General features: G+C 36.6%; 1 protein-coding gene across 1 annotated transcript in view; it reads right to left on the bottom strand.

Annotated features, from left to right (window-relative positions):
* Nucleotides 1–22275, bottom strand: part of rk (G-protein coupled receptor rickets) — a 604059-nt gene that overhangs the window by 433288 nt on the left and 148496 nt on the right. The window lies entirely within an intron of this gene.

Below are 22275 nucleotides of genomic sequence, written 5' to 3'. Positions count from 1 at the left end.
ACGGAATCCGTACATTGCCTGACAGATGGGCGAAAGTGGTGGCTAGCGATGGACAATATTTTTCTTAAGGTATTTATGTATTTTGTGTTTGTACTACAGCTTCAATGTGTGCGTACCAACCGCACGAATTAATTCCTAGACCAAATGTTTGTAATATTTTTAACGATGTATCTATTTTGAGACTGAAAATATTTGGTATGAATTTGACAAGGAATTATTGCTTAATCCGATATTATTTTATTTTATTTTATCATAATATTTTTCTTGTTTCAGTAGGTGGGTTATAATTGTATGCAAAATGAGCTTATTTTCGTCTGATAAGGTGCTGTACTTTTGCCATTAGGTTGTTCATGGCACAGAAATAATAATAATAATAATAATAATAATAATAATAATAATAATAATAATAATAATAATAATAATTATTATTATTATTATTATTATTATTATTATTATTATTATTATTATTATTATTATTATTATATCTCCCATTTCGGGGCATTGTGGTTGTGTGGTGGAGCACTCACCTCTGGTGTTAATGTTATCCAAGAGCAAGGGCGTCGATCCTGGAGGGGTCCGGGCCCTCCAATGCTCAAGTGCGTCCCCATGTATTTTTATATGTATTACAAAATTTGACATAATTTGAATTCAGTTTGTCTTAAAAATCCTCATATATTTCTTAGAACCTTGCCTGCAACCAAACACATCTGAATGCTTCCCCCCCCCCCCCCCCCAAAAAAAAAGTTACAGAGAAATCGGCGCTCTTGCCCAGGAAACAAGACATTTCTAGAGTTTCGTGAGCAACACTAGTTCCCTCCCAACTTTTAGATCTCAAATGGGAAACTTAGAACTGAAGAACTAATCTCTAAATTTAATATTCGGGTACCTGCAAGAAGAACTAGAAATAGTGAACAACTACATTGCAACACGCCTCGATTATCAATTATTCAGGGTTCTTTGTTCTATAGACTGGCTTCTGGATTTACCTCCATTGCTTCTGACGTGGATATTTTTAAATCTGAGAATGTATTCCGACAGGAAATTATTGCTACACTTATGGAACCTTAGTTTTATTTCAATTTGTTATTGCTACACTTATGGACTTTTATATAGCTTTTTGTTTACACTTGTTATTGTTAATTTTATATTCTATGTTATATAGTTTCAGTGTAAAATGGCTGCCTTGCTGTATCTGGAACTTTGGCAAATAAATAAATAAATAAATAAATAAACACTGAAACAGTGTTACATAGTTCAAAGTATGAAAACTAAAAATTGACAATGTGATTGTACAACTATAATGAAGAGAATAAATCAACGTTTAAAAATGCGCGTCAATACAAAATATAGTTCAAGTGTTGTAGTATCACACCCTTCATGGACCTCTTATGATGCAGAAGGACACTGATAACTTTCAGATAATTTTAAGAAAAATCAGGGCATAAACTTACAAAACGAGAATAAACTCGAAAAGCTTCCCGAAAATCGAGAAGAGACGAGATTTTTATAACATTTATGAGACGAGACCATATAATATTATTTCTCATCTCGTCTCGTGGACAACACTACATAGTGCGAACGTTACACAGACGGAGATGGGGGCACCGTGTCTCTGCATAGAGTTCCTGGGTTCGATCCCCGATTAAGTAAGTTTGTGGTGGATAACTTTGTGTCCGTGGGTTTTCTCGGAGTACTCCCGTTTCCTCCCACTTGCTCATTCCACCAATTCTTCCATCATCATTCACATGCTTTTATCATCGTCCTCGTAGTCTAAAGGGTATAAACGTGGGACGTTAAACTAAAAGATTTCATTTACAGAAGGAGATGGTTTTGAAATAGAAAATTGATTATAGAAAATAGATTATAATCAATATTTCTATAAATAGAAAATTGATTATAATATGCATGCCGTCTCGACTTGTTCATTCTATTTACATTCACTCCGAGAGCGGTTTCTTATCACCCCCGCCCCTATAACAGACTGCAATGCAAGCAAAATAGAGATGGGGTTAGTTTTCTATCTAGAAAGTTGTCATCCGATTGAACACGCTAACAGCCGTGAGTGACAAACACAAACATATATATATAAACACATATATACATAACCGCCTGTCAGTGGCAGTTCCTAGTATACGATGTTATGACATATTCGCTCAAGTGCAATGACGTATTTAAACAAATTCATAGCGCGTCACCAACCACCAAAGAATGTTGATAAATGCGTCACAATATTGTTGTATTTAGGACAGGCTTGTACAGTACGTAACGCATTCAATAACTAGCATCATGTATCAGCTTGGCGCTGCTATCAAATAAATTCCATTCACGTTCGCTTCTAAGTATTTTATATTGGTTGTACTCAGTGTATCTCTAACTTGTTCAATGGGCTATTTTATGGTTACCGGATGTAGCATACACACACACACTGAGAACACACCGGAATCTCATCTGTAATGGAAATTATATCTACATTTTATACTTTTAAACTACATGTTTGTAACATATCACATACTTGTCATAAATTTCAAGTTACGTACTTGCTAGGATCTTGTCTCGTAATGAAATTGTTTTGCAAAAGATCTCCATTTAAATAATGTGGAATAACTGTTAAGGAAAACCTAAATTACAATTTAATGATAAAATAAATAATGACATTTTCTTTGTAAAATAAGGAAGTTACTTTCTAATGAAAGAAGAACATGTAACTCAAGAAACATCGGTGTCAAACACTTACGGCAATCGTTTCAGGGCTAGATTCAACCTGTCTTTGATTATAGAATTATGCGTCACTGAAGTCTTTTTTATGTAACTTATTTTCTATAGGAATAATTTTAAAAAATCTCTATTCTGAACGTATGAAGTATTTCCACCGTTAGGGACAATACTTAAAGTAAAAGAACAAAGACGAATTGTAAATCTTTGCATAAAAACCTCAATTCAAACTAAAGGACATCCCGTAAAGAACACAACTTTAGAAATACCCGTCATTCCTGTTCTACTAAGTTGGCAACACTTAGTGTTGCACGATTTTCATCTGTCTTGCTTGTTCGTAGTCAAGGAGCACCGAATAACGAATGATTGTAATCTGTTTGTGCTGTTAGGATAACCCTGCCAGGGAACGAAGGAATCCTGCGGGACTGCCGCTGACTCCCAAATGGTGACTAACGCGTCCCATTGGGTCTGGTAGTATACGTGGTGCCTCAATACGGTAAAAAGTGAGGTACTCCTTCGAACGGCCCTACCGGGGGGAGAGCAGTGACCGCGCAGTGTGCGTATCCCACTCTCTCAGAGAATGGGGGTTACATCGCTTAGGTGACTCAGGATTAGGGGGAAAATCCTGACGGTGCACTTCGTGCACGAGGACTAAGGTCCAGCACGAGCAACCACGTTTGGCGGAACCCGTCCATTAAATAGACAAGGGGCGCCCGAAGAAGATTTTCTAGAGGGGGACTCATCTTCATGGTTGCTATATTACGTCTGGTATTTAATATGCGTGATTTGCTATATTAGTATACATTTTCGTGAGCCAGAGGGGGCTCGGGCATCACCCTGCCCCCACTTTCGGGCGCCCATGAAAGAGACTGAACAGTCGCGGGCATGCTCTCCATGCATGCAATTAAGCGTGGAAGTAAGTAGTAGACCCCTATTGTGCTGCCAAAATGTCTTGAGCCGTGGCAAAAATGCGAACTAACGCTCACACCCACGCGTTGAGCCAATAAGGGTTCAGCTGTTGCTAAGCGAGAGAAAGCGAGTGGAATTCCTTTAGCCGATAGCAGCGCTTGCAACGGAAGACTAGGGATCAAGTCAATGTGGCATATTTATAGCATCAATGTGTACTGGTAGGAATGGAGCGCTTCACAACGAAATACGTATTCACTATGAGAAGACGCTGTTCCGTTGTGAAGCGCTCCATTCCTATCTGTACAGAACGCAGATGACGATCACGCGTTATTCGGCGTTCCGTGACTACTAACCACAGACAGAAGATAAAAAATCATGTAACGTTCAGTGCTGCCAACTTACTAGAACAGAAATGGCGGACATTTCAAAAGTTGCCTTTTTTATGGAACATTTTATACATTACTTTCTTTCTGTACAGCGTATAAAGCTAATTTCTCAAGTTGCAATCATGGAAACGATCATAAATCACCGGATCATGGCTTCTGTCTGGATCATCCAGGGCTGGGACTCGCTTCTCAGACTCAGTCACACGGATAAGCCCGAAGACTCAGATAATCCCGGCGATCCGGAAGTAGCCGAAATCCCAGCTTTACTGCAGAAGTTCATATTGGATTAATGATGAACATTAGTCCAGCTTGAATACTCATTTGTCTCATTTATTGTGTAACATTTTAAAATCAAGATACCATATCTCGAATATTTAAAATATAATTTCCGTTTATACGTCTTCCCATACTGAAAAGTAATTCAGCGATTTTTGAACGTAAACTTTTACAAAAATATCTAACAAAACACTGTTTGAGTTCAGCAGCATAGTTTGCATTATAAACAACAAGTTTTAGAGGTTTGCTTCATTAAACCTTGACGATTCCTCATAACAAAAGCATGTAACTTTTTCTTCTGTGTTTCTCACGCGCTTATACTTTGATAAACCTTGCAGTTATCTTTCAATGTAATGCTTTTACAGACACTGATACAAACAACAAGCAACAAAGAAAATTATAAATTTAGTGATAATATATATATATATAGATTAGAATCGTTAGAATTGTTAGAATCACATTAGCAATCTCACCCAAACTTCCCATACTCACACATTAGCAATCTCATACATACTTCTCACACATACTTCGTTTTTTGTTGACTCTGGGTCAGATTGGATCAATCCAAGGAGACAAATGGATCTGCGGGTTACTCCGTCCAGTGGGTTGTGGTCTCAGGGTCTTCCGTTTCACAAGTCATGAACCTCGTGAACCATTTTATCTCTGTGCGTTGGCAAATCAGTCGTTCTTCTTTCCTGTATGAATACTTGTAAAATTGCCTTTTCAGTATTTTACGTAAATCATGGAAGTGTTCTCACCATTCAGCATAATATTTGCTATTCTTTCATTAATATTAAGAGATATATACTATGTTGTTTCATTAAGTAATTCTAGCTACTTATTTGTAATTTTCAGTTTTTCTGTATTGGCATAACTTTTGGTACGTTGTACGAATATTGTTGCGTTTGATTGCAGTTGAACAATTCGCCATGTTGCTTCATTGAAAAGAATTACCTAAAAGCACATTTCACCATGTTTTTTTCCTTGAAAAGGATTACCCAAGTGCGTATTTCGCCATGTTGCTCCCTTAAAAAGGATTATCCAAGTGTGTATTTCGCCATGTTATTTCCTTGAAAAGGATTACCCAAGTGCGTATTTCGCCATATTGCTTGCTCCGTTGAAAAGGATTATCCAAGTGCGCATTTCGCCATGTTGCTCCCTTGAAAAGGATTATCGAAGTGCACATTTCGCCATGTTGCTCTCTTGAAATTCACTTAATCGTATCGTAAAACGCTGAGAATGATTTCGATATAGACAGAGCATTATGGCTTCTCGCATGAACTCCCAATTGAGAATGCTTCAATTTTGGTAATGACTAGAGGATAATGTTAAATTTGCTTTATTTGTATTGATCCTTAATATAAAAAGGAAATGTGTCAGCCTGTGAGTAACTTTAGTTCCTAATAGTTAACAGTCATCGTTCCGCTACGTTCGCTACCTCTCTGTCTTTATTTCAAAATGAATATTGATGATGCTGAACAGGAACGTGCGTTGCTGTTCATTATTAAGACAACGGCCGTATTAAATGTAAATAAGGTTGTAATTACTTTTTTTAAGTTGTAAGATCCATAAGTATTTATTCCATGTCAAGCATAATATAATTTAGTAACTATACCCCTTTGGGGATCACGGCTTTTTGGGGTATTTTTTAGACTTTCAGTCAAGTAGCTACTGCATCGTCACTATTTATCCTAAGATCGTGGTTCATACCTCATTCTCTTCAGAATGGAACTGGCTTTCAAATGGTACCACTTGCATGCTCATACCATATACCAGGAGAGAGGAAAATGATGTCAAAGGGAAATTTTGGAGGGAATTTTTTTCACACTTTGGGCCCCTCTGGAACGGCCCTGTGTGAACGTAGAGATTTAAAAAAATCTGATGAATAGTACTTGGTATACTGAATGTGTGTGCCAAATTTCAAGTTTCTATCTTGAATACGAAGGGCGGGAGAAATTTTATCAAGAATTCCCACAATGCCCCAAATTACCGCAAAACACCACGATCTCAGGTAAAAAATTTCCTGAGACATCTCTATTTACCCTAGGACTATAATCCGCCAATCATTCTCTTCAGAATAGAACTGCCTTTCAGGCGGTACAATTCATGTGTCTCCATCATGTATCTAAGACGGGAAATTCCCGAAAAAAGGGATCCCTTTTTCAAATTTTACCCCTCTGGACCCCCCTGTTTAAGCGCAGAGATCTGAAAAAAAATCTGATAAATACTACTAGGTAGGCTGAATGTTTATGCAGAATTCCAATCTTCTAGGTACAAAAGTAAGCCCGCCAAAAAAAAAAAAAAAAAAATATATATATATATATATATATATATATATATATATATATATATATATATATATATATATATATATACCGACAATGTACCATATTCCCGTATAGAGAAGTATATTTTGATAAAAATTCTCTGAGACATCCCTAATTACCCTAGGGTCATGTTTCGCCCATCATTCTCTTCAGAATAAAACTGACGGTATGACTCATGTGTCTTCATCATGTATCTAAGGCGGGAAAATCCCGAAAAAGGGATTTTTGGGGTAAAATATCCCTTTTTCAACGCTTTGCCCCTCTGGATCTCCCCTGTTTAACTCAGAAATCTGAAAAAATCTGGTAAATACTACTCGGTGGACTGAATGTTTGTGCAAAATTTCAATCTTCTACGTGCAAAAATTAGTCCGCCAAAAAATAATGAACATAGACTTAATAAATGAAAATATATATTTTAGAATTATGACGTCATCACCTCCTATGTCTGGACGCAGGAAGGTGTGAAACCATACGTAGCGTGTTCTACAATGCCTCTGGACTTGAAAAACAAAACAAAACAAAACAAAAAAAAAACGAACGAAAAAGCTCAAATAGGAGAGTTATAAACGCAATGTACCATGAAACACCCGTATGGTACAAAATTGTACCATGTGATCCCCAAAGGGATACGCAACATAAACATAGTATAAAAACTAAAATGTCTAATAAGCTTCATCACCAACCCACATTAAAATTACTACCATTAAGAGGCTCCTAACCATACGTAGATTTGACAATCTATCTATTAAAATGCTACAATAGCAATAAAAACGATTCTTGTTACATTGCTAGGGAAAGGCTAGCTACCTCTGAGAGGGTTACGCCCTCTTTTAGGAAATCGGTTTTAAGAGATTTAGGATACTTTATTCATAAATAACAGACTTAAGGAACTTTGCTCTCCTTAACATTAGGTGCAAAGGTGGGCATAAATATGTCGGTACAATATAATAACACATATATAGGTGTTATGATTATCATAAAATAGAAATGAAAAATAATAACAATAATAAACTAGAATCATTATAAACATATATCATAAATATAAATCTGAGGAAAGCAAAAGCTAACTGATTGTTCGTAGGAGTATAGTGTTATGGAAGTGAGTGATGAGATGAGCTGCGAAACACAGGACAACACATAGGAAAATATTAGCAGACAGATGCAGTTATCTTCTTGCCTAGGGGGACTCTAGGCTATGATAAGAGACGTAATGGACCCAGGTTAGTATGAGGAATTTACTGTGCAGGAAATGATGGGAAAATGAGTGGCAAATGAGCATGAGAGAAGTAATCGTCAAGCAAGAAGAGGGAGGGATCATCGGGAGGAAGCGTGTAATGATATAATGTAAACAGAAGAGATAATGAACTGTGAAAATACAGGGTAGGTGTGGGATGTAGTGCATTGTAGTGCATAGTCTCAAAAAGTAATGGATGTTGGGTTTGAAAACGGCGACGACAGTCGAAGAGTTTCAAGGTAGTACTGCAAGGCGGGGAAAGTAATGCGCTGATAGAGTTCCTGTGTTTAGCTAGGTAATTTGATGCGATAAGCTATGCGGAAGGCGTGGCGTTCAAGAATAAGAAGTTTGTTATAGAATTTTTCTGATGCGGCAATCCAAGCTGTGAAATGTTAATGTAGGACGGAGAAAGACTTTATAAGCGTTTAAGATTATGGGTGATTGTAGACCCCATGTCGTTCCTGCGAGACGTTTGAGCAAATTCAGGCAATTATAAGCCTTAGTTTGGATTGCTTTAAGATGGTGCGTCCAGGTAAGATGTTTGTCGTATGTAATGCCTAAGTAGGTAACTGTTTTAGTAGCTCGCAAGGGAACGTCGTCCACATGGAGAGATAGGCAACGGGGATTTCGGCGGACTTGTGTAGTTTTCTTTGGCGGAATAAAGAGATTGGCCTGAGTTTTTGTAGCATTGATGGTTGTCGACACCAGAGGCTGAAGTAAGTGATGGCTGTTTGTAAGACGTTGTTGATATGCTGGATAGATGTTCCTAGTACAAGAAAGGCGGTGTCATCTGCATACTGGAAACAATAGACTTTATCTGAAAGGCGAGGCATGTCAGCAAGAAACAGAATGTATAATAGAGGTGAAAGTGCGGACCCTTGTGGAACTCCTGAGAGTAAGAAAATCGGGTGAGACAGATGTTCGTTTATGACAACATAAGTGAGACGACCTGAGAGAAAGTTAAAGATAAGCCGTATATATGCTATAGGAAGTTGGAGCCTGATAAGTTTATGATTATGAATAAGACCGAGATGCCACACTACATCGAAAGCTTTTTCGAGATCGAATAAGACCAGCTAATCTATATACGTATAAAAATGCTAGGTTTATGTTTGTCTCCAAAGAAAAGTTTATATGTTTGTCTCCAATCCTTTCGAGAATGAGATCTCGAAAACCACAAGTGCTAGAAACGTGCCGTTTTCACTGGCCCATTCCAAATTTTGTGTAGATTGTCCAGTTCTAATTGAATATTTAAAGAACATGGGCGTTATTTCTTCATTACATATTTTAGGGGTACACTGAAAGTGTTGATTTTTTTTTTAAGTTATACATAGCCTACGAGTTATCTATTTCAACACAACGTAGTTGTATATTGGGGTTGCATATCTCTCAGGCGTTGGTTTCATGCCCAAATTATAATGAAAAACGAAGGATAATCATTTCTCCAGTCTAAGATGAGTATTTATTGTTAGAAGTGTTTTGCCCAATGAACACCATATATCCTGGCATTATAATTAACTGTGTATGTAATGTATTTGCTTATTACATACTGCATGCAAGAAGAAAGAAAACACTGATCATACATGAATTAGAAACTCCAACCGGAAGTAGGTTCAATCTTACAAACGGTGCGAGATATTGAAAAAAATCCCCCCTTTATGGTGCCCCTTGCCGATTTTTATCAAGACGTCTTTTACTTGTGTCTGTAAAGGGACATGTACAGATGTTGTGAGGAATGACAAGGAGATTCATGCTCATATATGAATGTTGTGCTGTGTAGAGAGCGCAGATCCAGCTAGCTAATATTTAAAAGTTAATTACTAAAAAACTATTACAACGTATAATTAAGCGCAATTTTAACAGCGTTTAGGGAGCCGAAGGCAGGTGGGCAGCAACTAGTAATTTTAATCGGCAAATTGCCTGCCGATGGCGGAGGCAGCAACATCGATCAGCACAATTGTTTACTATAAGGATTAGCACATTATACTACGATGCTTGCCGTGTATTGTTAAGATTATGCTTTTGACGAAATACAACGAGAGAATATATTATAATCTTTATATAGGAAACGTTTGAAGTCGAACAGTTTTTAATGAAAACGATGATAGCCAATAAGACATACTCCATTATATTGTATGGATAATTAATTAGAAGCACGTGTCTTACCAGATTATTCAGGATGGCCGTGATAGGTCTACTTCTTTCTGTTGCTCATTAGGCCAAATCCGTTGAAATGATCAAGGAACTAGATGGTTACTTACCTGAAAAAAAATGAAGATGAAAAATACAATTAAATTCAGTTAAAATGCGTGACCAGATTTGAAATATTATTGCTTACAAACAGATATGTACATTTATGCAAAAGATAAGGTAATTCATTCATAAACGCCCAGCCGAAAAATACTGTACTGAGAATCAGCAAATATTGGACAGTATTCTACATTTCTTTTAACATGCACGAAAATATTTTTTATTTAGATTAAGAGGGTTGGTTATTGTCTTTTCCAAAAGGAATCTCCAATCTTACAACTCAATGGTATTGGAGACGCAAAATTGAGCACATAGACTAAGCTTGTCATCCTTTCTTACTAGTACGAGGAGTGTTTTTTAAGTAAATATCATTTTGTAATTTGTTTTTCACAAAGGATACTTCTCGTAAAAAAAAATTTATTGTTAGATGAAAGCCTGTACCTCAGTCTACTTTTCTTCATAGTTTCCAACAATATTAAGGCACTTATCATGGATGTTATGGATATGGATGTGCGCAAGATAATTAAAGCTATGGCATTCTTACGTGCTCAGGTTATTAGGGTTTAAAGTGCATTAAAAATCAGGTAAACCGTTATTTCAATGAACTGAAGATTTACGGATAAGAAAATTTAGAGATTATGACAATTGAATAATTAAAAAAAAAATCAAACCATCTTGTTAGGGTATGTACAGCTTACCGCGTAGCTACACCTATGTCAATCAACCTGTACGTTACCGAAAATTGTACTTACCGGTACGCTATCCAATTTATTTTGAAGTTATTATCGAAAGAAAACCAGACAGGGAAAAAGCACTTTCGCTGTCCACTGTGATTAGGTGAGGATATCCATGCATGTGTTCGCGAAGGGGACATATAGATAGGTAGGTATGTACGGCGAAAGCATGAGTTTCTGAGTTTCGAGTCCTTAATGCGGCAACGAAGTTATGAAGAACGGGACTTACTATAAACATAGGCTCCGAACGAAATTGCGGCTTGAATTCAGTGGAGTTCGTGGGTGCCCAGACCACCATTCAAGACCAATCCTCATAGTATAAGCTAACCCATCTCCACACCGCTATCTCTCGCACAAGTGCTGGAAGTAAAAGCTTAAGTCACCAGATTCAGTGACTGGTGATATTAATACCTGAATAACCCGATATTTCAATTTTCGAACAGTATAATTTTCCAATATTCATTAATCAAATATCCGAATACTTGTTCGAATAACGGGAAATTGTTCAAGTGAAATAAATAACTGTTCCAATAGCTAACAAATTGATTCAATGAAACTAAAATTTTCTTCGAATGAAATAAATAACTGTTCCAATGAAACATAAATATTTGTTCGAATGAAATAATTGTCTCAATGAAATAATAACATTTGTTCGAATAATATAAATAATTGTTCCAATTGGTCAAAAATATTTATCAAAATTAAAAAAATAATTGTTTGATCAAAGCAAAAACTAATTGTTCCAATGAAACTGTTCCACAATTCTTAAACTAAAATAAAAATGATTCTTCCAATGAAACAAACAATTATTTCAGTAAGATCAATAGTTGTTCGAATAAAGAACATTCGAATATCGAACAACAGTTGGAAAAATAACTCGATTGAACAATGATAGAAAAATATTCGAACACAATTTGAGTTGCAATGATTCAAATAATGTTTACAATTCTGTGAGTGATAACAATCATAGGAAAATCCTAAAAATGGTCAGATGGTGAACGTTACTGATATTTGATGCAATAGACGCGAGATCGATTCCCAGTAGAGGCTTCTGTGTTCTGCATTTCATCTTTATCTGTAGGTTTACGTATAATACCGCCATGGCGCAGAAACTAGTAAGTAAAGAAAGGAAAAAGAAACTATTGACGTCATAGAGCTGGGGTTCCAGAGGTTCTTCCGTATGTAGTCACTTGCTGCGCCTCAGATCTGGAACAAAAATGGTACGGTAATTTCGCTCTGTTCTACTTCTTTCAGAAACATCAAATACATTAAAAGAGTACTGAGAACCTCGTTAATAGCTCAGGGAACTCCGCTGCAGCAGAAGATAGGATTAAGTTTTCTTTTTAAAAGCATTTGTTCCACTTTAAACATTTTAGAAACATTTTCCATTGCGATTTAGTTTATGCAGTAAGATTTTTTCCTGTAAACTCAAGTGAACAAACAAAGACATTATGTGATACAGCATTTTTGGATACTACGTTATCTCATCTAATTGTGAATATCTTCTTTCAATTCAAATACTATATAAATATTATTTATAATGCAACATTAACTTGGGTAGCATTTGCTGAGTTACAGGAGTTCTCTTTTCTTTCTTTACAAATGTCTTAACGTAATTATAAGAATCATATTGTTTAGCTCAACTTTTTTTTTTCATTTGTCTAAAAGTAATTGGATTACTTCTTATTATACTGTATAAGAAGAAAACAGTAATAATCACAACTGGAACGAATAAAAATTAAGATAAAGTAAAATAATTCATTAAATCTAAAGAAACTTCACAATTAACCTATTAAAATTAAATGTGACAGTTTACACTGTTACGGAATGAGAATTTTAAAAAAAATTATTACGATTATTACGAAAGATTATTGTTTTTAAACTAAGTTGATAATTAATTAAAAATATAATAAAATACGTCATAAAATTGAGGAATATAATGAATATTATGCATTTTTTACATAATTTTTGTGCATGCCTTAGTTCTACAACAAGCAAAGATTTTAAAGAATATATTTATATATGCACACAAAAAGTTCGTGAAAAATAACCATTTCACATGGCTTTACAAAATGAATAATTCTTTAACGATTTTCAGTTTTAAAAGAGTTAACTCCTCAAAAAACTGTAATACTTGCTTTTCATCGTTACGTACAACAAGGGTGAGAAATCAATCGTCGGAGTGGGAGTAGAAATGGAATAAATAAATAAATAAATAAATAAAAATAATTTCACACCAGAATATTTCGACGTGGAGGTTTCACATATTTGAACATCCATAATTATTAAACTATGTAAGCTTAGGGATACTAAACACTGTTTCATCCATTAATTAGGCCTACTTGTGAAATATGTGTATATTAGCCATATATGAATTACTATAATTAATTTGAAAGGTTCTGACAATTGTATTTTATTCATCCCCATTAAGTTTTTAGTGACGGGCGAAATTTCTTCCAAAGTATTAAGTAGGAGGGAATTCCCTCACAGCCAGGATTTACGTCAGCCATCTTTCCGAGTTAGAAGCAGAACACACCTACACAGTTAATTTGGTGCCACAATCAATTGGATATAGTTAAATGTAATATTTCTATTCAGTATTATTAGGTAATCTGTATTTCATTGTTATAACTTACAAAATGGTTGCTTCATAGTAAATGAAAATCGGTGAGCTATTTTGTTAAGGAGTATAAACTTCGGTAGGTCACCAGCAAGTCAGCATGCTTTAGTTACATTTGCTTTGTTTATCGCAGCATAGATTTAAGGCGGAACACGGAATAGTCACTCGCTTTGTTTATCGCAATTTAGAGGTAAGGTAGAACATATAATAGCCACTTTCTTTGTTTATCGCAGTTTAGAGGCAAAGCGGAACATATAATAGACAATTACTTTGTTTATCGCAGTTTAGAGGTAAGGCGAAACACAAAATAGTCACTTGCTTTGTTTATCGCAGTTTGGAGGTAAGGCGGAACACATAATAGTCACTTGCTTTGTTTATTGAAGTTTGAAGGTAAGACGAAACACACAATAGTCATTTGCTTTGTTTATTGGAGTTTAGAGGTAAGGTGGAACACATAATAGACAATTACTTTTTTATCACAGTTTAGAAGTATTGCATAATAGTCACTTGGTTTGTTTATCACAGTTTAGAGGTATGAAGAAATGCATAATAGTCACTTGGATAGTTTATCGCAATTTAGACTAAGGCAAAACACATAATAGTCACTTGTTTTGTTTATCGCAGTTTAGAGGTAAGGCGAAACACATAATAGTTACTTGCTTTGTTTATTGAAGTTTAGAGGTAAGACGGAACACACAATACTCATTTGCTTTGTTTATTGTAGTTTAGAGGTAAGGTGGAACACATAATAGACAATTACTTTTTTTATCGCAGTTTAGAAGTATTGCATAATAGTCACTTGGTTTGTTTATCACAGTTTAGAGATATGAAGGAATGCATAATAGTCACTTTGTTTGTTTATCGCAATTTAGACTAAGGCGAAACACATAATAGTCACTTGTTTTGTTTATCGCAGTTTAGAGGTAAGGCGAAACACATAATAGTTACTTGCTTTGTTTATTGAAGTTTGGAGGTAAGACGGAACACACAATACTCATTTGCTTTGTTTATTGTAGTTTAGAGGTAAGGTGGAACACATAATAGACAATTACTTTTTTTATCGCAGTTTAGAAGTATTGCATAATAGTCACTTGGTTTGTTTATCACAGTTTAGAGATATGAAGGAATGCATAATAGTCACTTTGTTTGTTTATCGCAATTTAGACTAAGGCGAAACACATAATAGTCACTTGTTTTGTTTATCGCAGGTTAGAGGTAAGGCGAAACACATAATAGTTACTTGCTTTGTTTATCGCAGTTTAGAGGTAAGACGGAACACACAATAGCCATTTGCTTTGTTTATCATAGTTTAGAGGTAAGGTGGAACACATAATAGACAATTACTTTTTTTATCGCAGTTTAGAGGTATTGCATAATAGTCACTCGGTTTGTTTATCGCAATTTAGACTAAGGCAAAACACAAAATAGTAACTTGTTTTGTTTATTGCAGTTTAGAGGTAAGGCGGAACACATAAGTCACTTGCTTTGTTTATTGAAGTTTAAAGGTAAGGCGGATTGTGTAACAGTTACAAGTTCTGCAATACTTTCTTCCTTAAGTTGACTTTCTCTTAGTTCTAATCATGCTAATATTTGTTACTAATTTATTTTTCATTCCAGATTCTTTAGTTTTTCCTCAAATTTTCTGTTAATTTTCGTTTCAGGTTCCTATAATAGCATAAATACAGATGTTTATATTGGAAAGAAAAGGAGACACATTATCCAATCTGACCAAGGCTTAAAGAAGAACCCGCACCAAATGCAAACGTCAGCATTCATCACTGGAATCAGACACTGGAAGACATTTTTCGTCTGCTATTTCCTTTATCTCCAGAACGCTAGAACTGGAGAAAACTGGAACAGCTCGTATTGGAAGACGATGGAACGGGGAAAAGGCTGAAAACCACGCCATTTCGGATACGTCAATCAAAGCACAAACAGACCGTCGAGACGAAAATACCAGGAGAAATGTTTTTTTTTTTTTCATACAGTTCACACATATTATTTCTTTTCCTTCTTTTTCTCTTTCTTAGAGTATTTTCTAATCCCGAATCTTGAAGAAAGAAAAGAACAAGTAGAAGGGTGGAATATTGCCTTGTTGAGAGAGAAGTTTGTTGCCTGCAGCTGAAAGGCGCCTTCTCAATAGCCTGTTTCACTCAGCCACAAGTTTTAAAACTATTAGACAAGTTCAGTCATGTCTCAGTTTAAGACAAAGGCTTACCAGCAAAACCTCATTTAAAAAAAATGAAAAACTCTATTATCAATCTGCAGGAGTAAAAAAGAAAAAGGAATCTTGTGATCTGCAGGATATAGAACACGAGCACTTATCTTTTAAAGGTTTATTTGATCCGCATACTAGCGTTGCCAACTTTTCGAGGTGAAAACTAGGTGCACACTGGTACATAACAAATAAAAGGTGGGGATCAGCTCACTAAACTTTTATTGTCCCATTTCTTATAGCAACTTCAGTAGCGTATACAAGGGGGGCTTCGGGTCTATATTCCGCTGACTAACTCTATGGCCTATGGAACCGGGAGGTTCAATGCCGCATTCACAAAAGCTCTCCATTGACTTCTGTCGTTAGCCAACTGGATCCAGTTTCTACTTTGTATTCCTATTTCTGCGAGATTCATCTTAATATTGTCCTCCTATCTGCAGTAGGTCTTCGTAATGGTCGCTTTCTGATTGGATTTTCAGTTAAGACATTGAAAACGTTCCTACTTTCTTCCATTGTGGCCACATGACTTACCCAACATGACTGAGCCTCTTTGAGGAAATATTATGGAAAAATAAAGCTAAATTTTATATATATATATATATATATATATTGGCGGATCCAGGATATGATGAAGGGATAGGCTAAATCATAGAAATGCAATGCAAATGAACTACTGTATCATAAATTGCAATACAATTTTGATCGTAATTTATTACATAAGTTACCTACTTTTGGAATAAAAGAAAAGCAGTATATCATTGTCTTTTCTTCAAGACAGATCAGTTTTCTATCCACGTCTACTAGTAAACGTTCAGTGATAAATATACCCCTGCACGAAAGTTCAAACTTCCACCTTTGCGTGTATTTTAGGTTGACAAACCAATTCACCATGGACCACACGCCATATTACTAAAGACTGATCATAGGAATGACGGCAAAGATACCTTGTGTTCTTTGGCATTATATTGCGTGAGGAAATAAAGCGCCTTAATCAGATTTCGAGATGCAGGATGCATTTTTGCCTACCCCAAACGTTTCAGTATTCGCGCGCTACCCTAGTCAGCTGTTTTAAGTTGACCATGTAAAATGTACAGAAAAATTTGTTCAAGTCTTTAATTTGCACATTTGATGTCGAGAACAACACAACCAACTCCTGCGGGGCTTCTAACCCGTTCCTACTACTACCACTATTACTACTTTTACTGCTACTACGTCTACTATTTACTCTATTGATCCGTATAGTAAAACTGCACGCATATTTTAATGAAAAAAAAAGTTATGAAAATTTAAGAAAATAAAACTTTCCTTGAGTTGGGTTTGAACCCACGCCAAAACTTTCATTAGTAGCCGGTTCGGCAAATCACTTTTTTGAGTATTATTTTCAATCTTTTTTTAATGAAAGAAGTGTTATGATTTTTTTTTTAAAAAAGAACTTTCCTTGGAAAGGGTTTGAACCCACGGTAAAAGTGAATACTATTACTAATCCGCTCGCTAGCCCGCACGGCTAAGAGGACCGACAGCAGCTGGCGTTTGCTTTCTGCTATATATATGCCATGACACTTGATGTCCTATCTGTACCGGCCAATGAGATCAGAGGATACTTGAGACGTTTGGGATCCGCAAATATACGTGCAGAAATCAATCTTACGTTTCTGAAAACACATCGTCAGGAAGAACAAGGGACTCTAGTAGTATTTCTAGCCTCTTTTCTGCCCTTCTATCTTTTCATAGTTGTTTCGAGCTCTGGTAACAAGTTCATAAGGAACGCATATAGTTGTTAGAACATTGGTTCAGAAATATTATTTTTTGCAAAGTGATCTTGTTTTCAATTCAAAATAGATAAAGAAAAATAATGTTTGGTTTAGGACCTTAAGGAAAGTGGGGAAATAAACTTAATCTGACAAGGGAACCTTCCGAAAATGATAGTTGCAGTGAAAGATGTGGCCTATGCCAATTGAAAGAGCTGTAACAGAGATGAGCATTCTCAAAAATTTAGCTGCCCATAGGAATAGGTTCAAGAAATATAAGGGGTGGAAGTTCGGGAAACAGCAAGGTTGGACAAGGGGGAAAAGTGCAAATTCCGCAAAAAAGGGAGGCACGGCAAAATACAATGCTGACAAGTGATGTATAGAAAGAGACTTGCCACAATAGGGAACAAATGAAATCCACCAGTGGGGTTAACAGTGTTGCCAACTGCAATGAAAAGTTCATGTTTTGCAAAGAGCACTACATGAAGTGAGTGCAATATTCAGTGTCATGTAGAACATAAGATATGGCGTGTATAATCAGTGGTACAATCTAACGAAAGAAGTTCGAAAAATACGGAAAAGACGAAGTTGGCCATAATGCGCCACATTTGATCACGAGCTGTGCATATTAGAATGAACAAAACAAGAAGCACCAACTATGCAGGAAACCGACGTACCTAGAGTCGAAAAGAAAAACGAGTTCCAAAGTTAGCAGCAATGGCCATGAAAATCCAGACAATTCTAATATAGTTAGGCCACTCGCTTCACAAAAAGAAAATTCCAGCAAGAGGCATTAACCTTCGCATCATTTGTACATGCTCGTCCACATTGTACGTGCAATTGTTCGATGAGACAATGGTCCAAACAGAAGATACATTTGCAGAGAGCACAGCGAATACTGCCAATCCGTCATACATGGTTCAATGATCGCCTGTGAATGTCTCGAAACAGTACTCTAGAGGTGTCGGAACCTTTGGTGGTCTTTTTATCACATATCCACACCAGTAGAAAGCAAACATAATCAAAGGCTTGATCTGCTGTGTGTTGCTGTCTGCAGTACTATCACCGCAGTACTATGCCTATATGATGTATCCAGAGTGTCCCACCTAACTCTGCGACTGAAATAGTTTCAAAGCGAAAAAAATGTGACACATCCAGTTGTGCAGGAATGTACCCATGTCAGCGGGCGAGAAACTTCTGTGAGACGCAAGTGCCCCCAAGTCCCCCATTATAGGGTCCCAGGGGCCAACTTCAAACTTTCAAATAGCACCATCAGTCGAGTTATATTTCATTCGATAAATCATGGAATATGCAACAACGCATATCAGAAATATTTACTATATGGGATTTCAGAATGGCCGCCAAAAATATCTGCTCGGTGACAAGAACAACGTGCATTTTTGGCGGCCATTTTGAAACCAGTGTTTCATATGACAAATGTTTCTTATAGGCGGTGTTGTATCTATCCAGAGAAATATCATCCGCACCCTGTTCCCATTTGAAATGTTGCGGTTGACCTCTCGAGCCTTATCATGGGGACCCTGGGGACTTGCTTCTTACAAAGTTTTCTTGGCCCTCGACATGAGTACATTCCTGTGCAATTGGATTTGCAACATCTCTTTTCGCTTCGCAGCAATTTGAGATCACAATGTTCGATGCCATGTTAAGACACAACATATATTTGTGGCGGCCATTTTGAAAAACATGCTTCATATAGCAAATGTTTCCTATATGTGTTGTTGCACATTCCATGATCTATCGAGAGAGTTACCACTCGGTCCCTGTTGCCATTTGAAAGTTTGAAGTTGGCTCCTGGGGCCCTATGATGGGGATCCTGGGGGCACTTGCTTCTCACAGACTTTTATCATCCCCTGACATTGGTTCATTCCTGCACAACTGGATCCGTCACATTTTTGTTCGTTTCTCAAATCTTTCAGGTCATAAAGTTTGATGGGACACCCTGTATATTCCCACATACGACCCAACCATGACATAATGTTTACTTCTATTATAGGTTGTTGGCTTAACCCAACCATTTCATGTTCCCCGACTTGGCATTGCCTCAATCACTCCAGCATTGATGCATTCCGAGTGATGCCTGTTGCCGGAATTTTCTTTTTCTGAAGCGAGTGGCCTAACTATATTAGACTTGTCTGGATGTTCATGGCCAGTGCTGCTAACTTTGGAACTCGTTTTTCTTTTCGACTCTAGGTACGTCGGTTTCCTGCATAGTTGGTGCTTCTTGTTTTGTTCATTCTAATATGCACAGCTCGTGATCAAATGTGGCGCATTATGGCCAACTTCGTCTTTTCCGTATTTTTCGAACTTCTTTCGTTAGATTGTACCACTGATTATACACGCCATATCTTATGTTCTACATGACACTGAATATTGCACTCACTTCATGTAGTGCTCTTTGCAAAACATGTACTTTTCATTGCAGTTGGCAACACTGTTAACCCCACTGGTGGATTTCATTTGTTCCCTATTGTGGCAAGTCTCTTTCTATACATCACTTGTCAGCATTGTATTTTGCTGTGCCCCCCTTTTTTGCGGAATTTGCACTTTCCCCCCTTGTCCAACCTTGCTGTTTCCCGAACTTCCACCCCTTATATTTCTTGAATCTATTCCTATGGGCAGCTAATTTTTTGAGAATGCTCATCTCTGCTACAGCTCTTTCAATTGGCATAGGCCACATCTTTCACTGCAACTATCATTTTCGGAAGGTTCCCTTGTGAGTAGCATTTGAATACAATATTAGAAAATCAACATTTGCGTGCAATTAACTTATTGTATCCTTATCGTCAAAATGAAGGTTCATTTCGTAGACTACATTATTCCAATTCTGTTTGGGACTCAGCGTTGCTTCTGTCGAAAGTAAATAATTGAGAAGGAGTTGATCCTATCAATTCCTACCAAATTACGAAATCCGTCCCATTGGTTGGCAGTAATGTCTAGTACTTCCTACATTTAGGGACATGTCGCTACAGTTGGCAACACTGTGTAACGATACTTAACACCTCTAACGGCTTTAACGTAAATTACAAACACAGATCATAAAACAATCTTCCTTCTTTCCATCCAATTTTGCTTTTGTAAGTACAAAATAAATAAGTTTCACTTTTGCAACATTCTTTTTAAATAACATTGTAGTTCCAACGGGATAAAGCTCTAGTGATCTTTCAAAGTATATACTGTCGAATACAGCAGAAAATCATGGCATGTTTCAGGAAAGTATTTTGGCATTATTGCACAAATAGCTCTTTGACACAATCCGCACTGCTAGAACTGTTTACACCATAGTCCTGTGCCCCTTTTTCCTCGTTGAGAAAATATTTGTGTTGAGATGGAGATTAAACAAACGAATCTTCCTCATTGTTTAACTGTTTCTGAATGTAGGAAGACTATTTTTCCGAGTGTGTTAATCTCCTCATACAGAAGAGAATTAGAGGATTCTCTTCTAATCCTATCACCATTGTCTTTCTCAACTAGCGCTATCACAGTGTATGCCACGGGAAGAAGTTTGGTTTCGTTTGTGTTGCCATGGTAAACTGTGGCGTAATATTGTCTAAATTAATATTGAAGCCGGAAGTTGCAGCCGATTTGTACCACTTCCGGCTCTAGAAGAGAGAGATTAGAGTGGTTATGGAATATATTCCTGGGACACTTAATTGATTGGAGAAAAGATAAATATGCAGGAGGTGGATTCTGGTGGTCTGGCCCCTTCCTCCCCGAGTTTTTATAAATTTAGTCTAATTTTAGGGTGATTTTACAAATTTTAATATAAATCATCCTCACATTGACTTTGGATTCCCTGGAAAGCTTTGGATACTCTCCCCGAAATAGTTTTGCGTACGTGCCTGTTTCTCACTATCTGTTATCGTTTTTGCTCTATGTAGATGAGTATGAAAACTAGAAGTTGTAGTGATTTCTATCACTTCCGGTTTTAGTAGTTAAAGATGGAGACAAAATGCATTCTTGGAACGTTTAATAAACGTTAAAACCGGAAATAGTTGATTTTACCACTTCCGTTGGATGGATCACCTCCATCGGCGAACTAGATTCTTAACTTTTGAACTTTGTACATCCTGGCCAAAATTGATGGTAATCCATTAAGTAGTTCCTAAGATTTGGTATCTCTCGATGGACTCGCAGACAGACAGAGAAAAAATATTAAAGCCCTTAAAAGGTACTAACAAAGGGTAATCGGGATTATTCGGTTTCACTGACACTCATGCCATTCATCTCATTTTATTCGACTTTCGTGATAGTAGTTTACATCTTGGCAGAGTTCTACATGCTAATCACCATTATAGAGCCTTATTCCTAAGTCTCTACTCACTTACAGCGCGGTTCGACCAGCTTCGCCCTGCCCTGACTCGGTTAATTAACATTTCTGATTTTAGTGGTCACCTAGCACAGGTTGCTTTGTCTTTTATACAGTAATGTTTACCGTGCACCTCCAGACTTTATATTTTGCCTGTTTACCTCAAGAGTGACATAACTCAAAAATCGCTCTTTTGACTTACGGACAGAAAATGAAAGCTAATCCTGATGTCTATCTCTGGTAAAAATTTCACATATGTGCTTTCAAAACTGGACGCTAGAGAGCACTTTGTGTCGTTCTTGCGCCCATTTGTTTTCATTGCGTTTTGAAAGTTTCAAACGTTTTTCCTGAAAAGTTAGGAATTTTATGTCACTCTTCAAATAAACAGGCGATTTATGCGCAAAAGATTGCAATTTTTCAATATTTGCTTCTGGTAACTTTCTTAAATTTCATCTATGCTAAGAGGGTATTGTCATGTTGCAAAGCGCAAATCTTTTGGAGGACAATAAGGAAGAAATTACTGAAAGAATTATAATT

The sequence above is a fragment of the Thermobia domestica genome, chromosome 14 (assembly GCF_964235325.1).
Source record: "Thermobia domestica chromosome 14, izTheDome1.hap1.1, whole genome shotgun sequence".
Taxonomy (NCBI): Eukaryota; Metazoa; Arthropoda; class Insecta; order Zygentoma; family Lepismatidae; genus Thermobia; species Thermobia domestica.
Note: the sequence above shows the minus strand (reverse complement) of the source record. Positions and strands in the feature narration are given on the sequence as shown.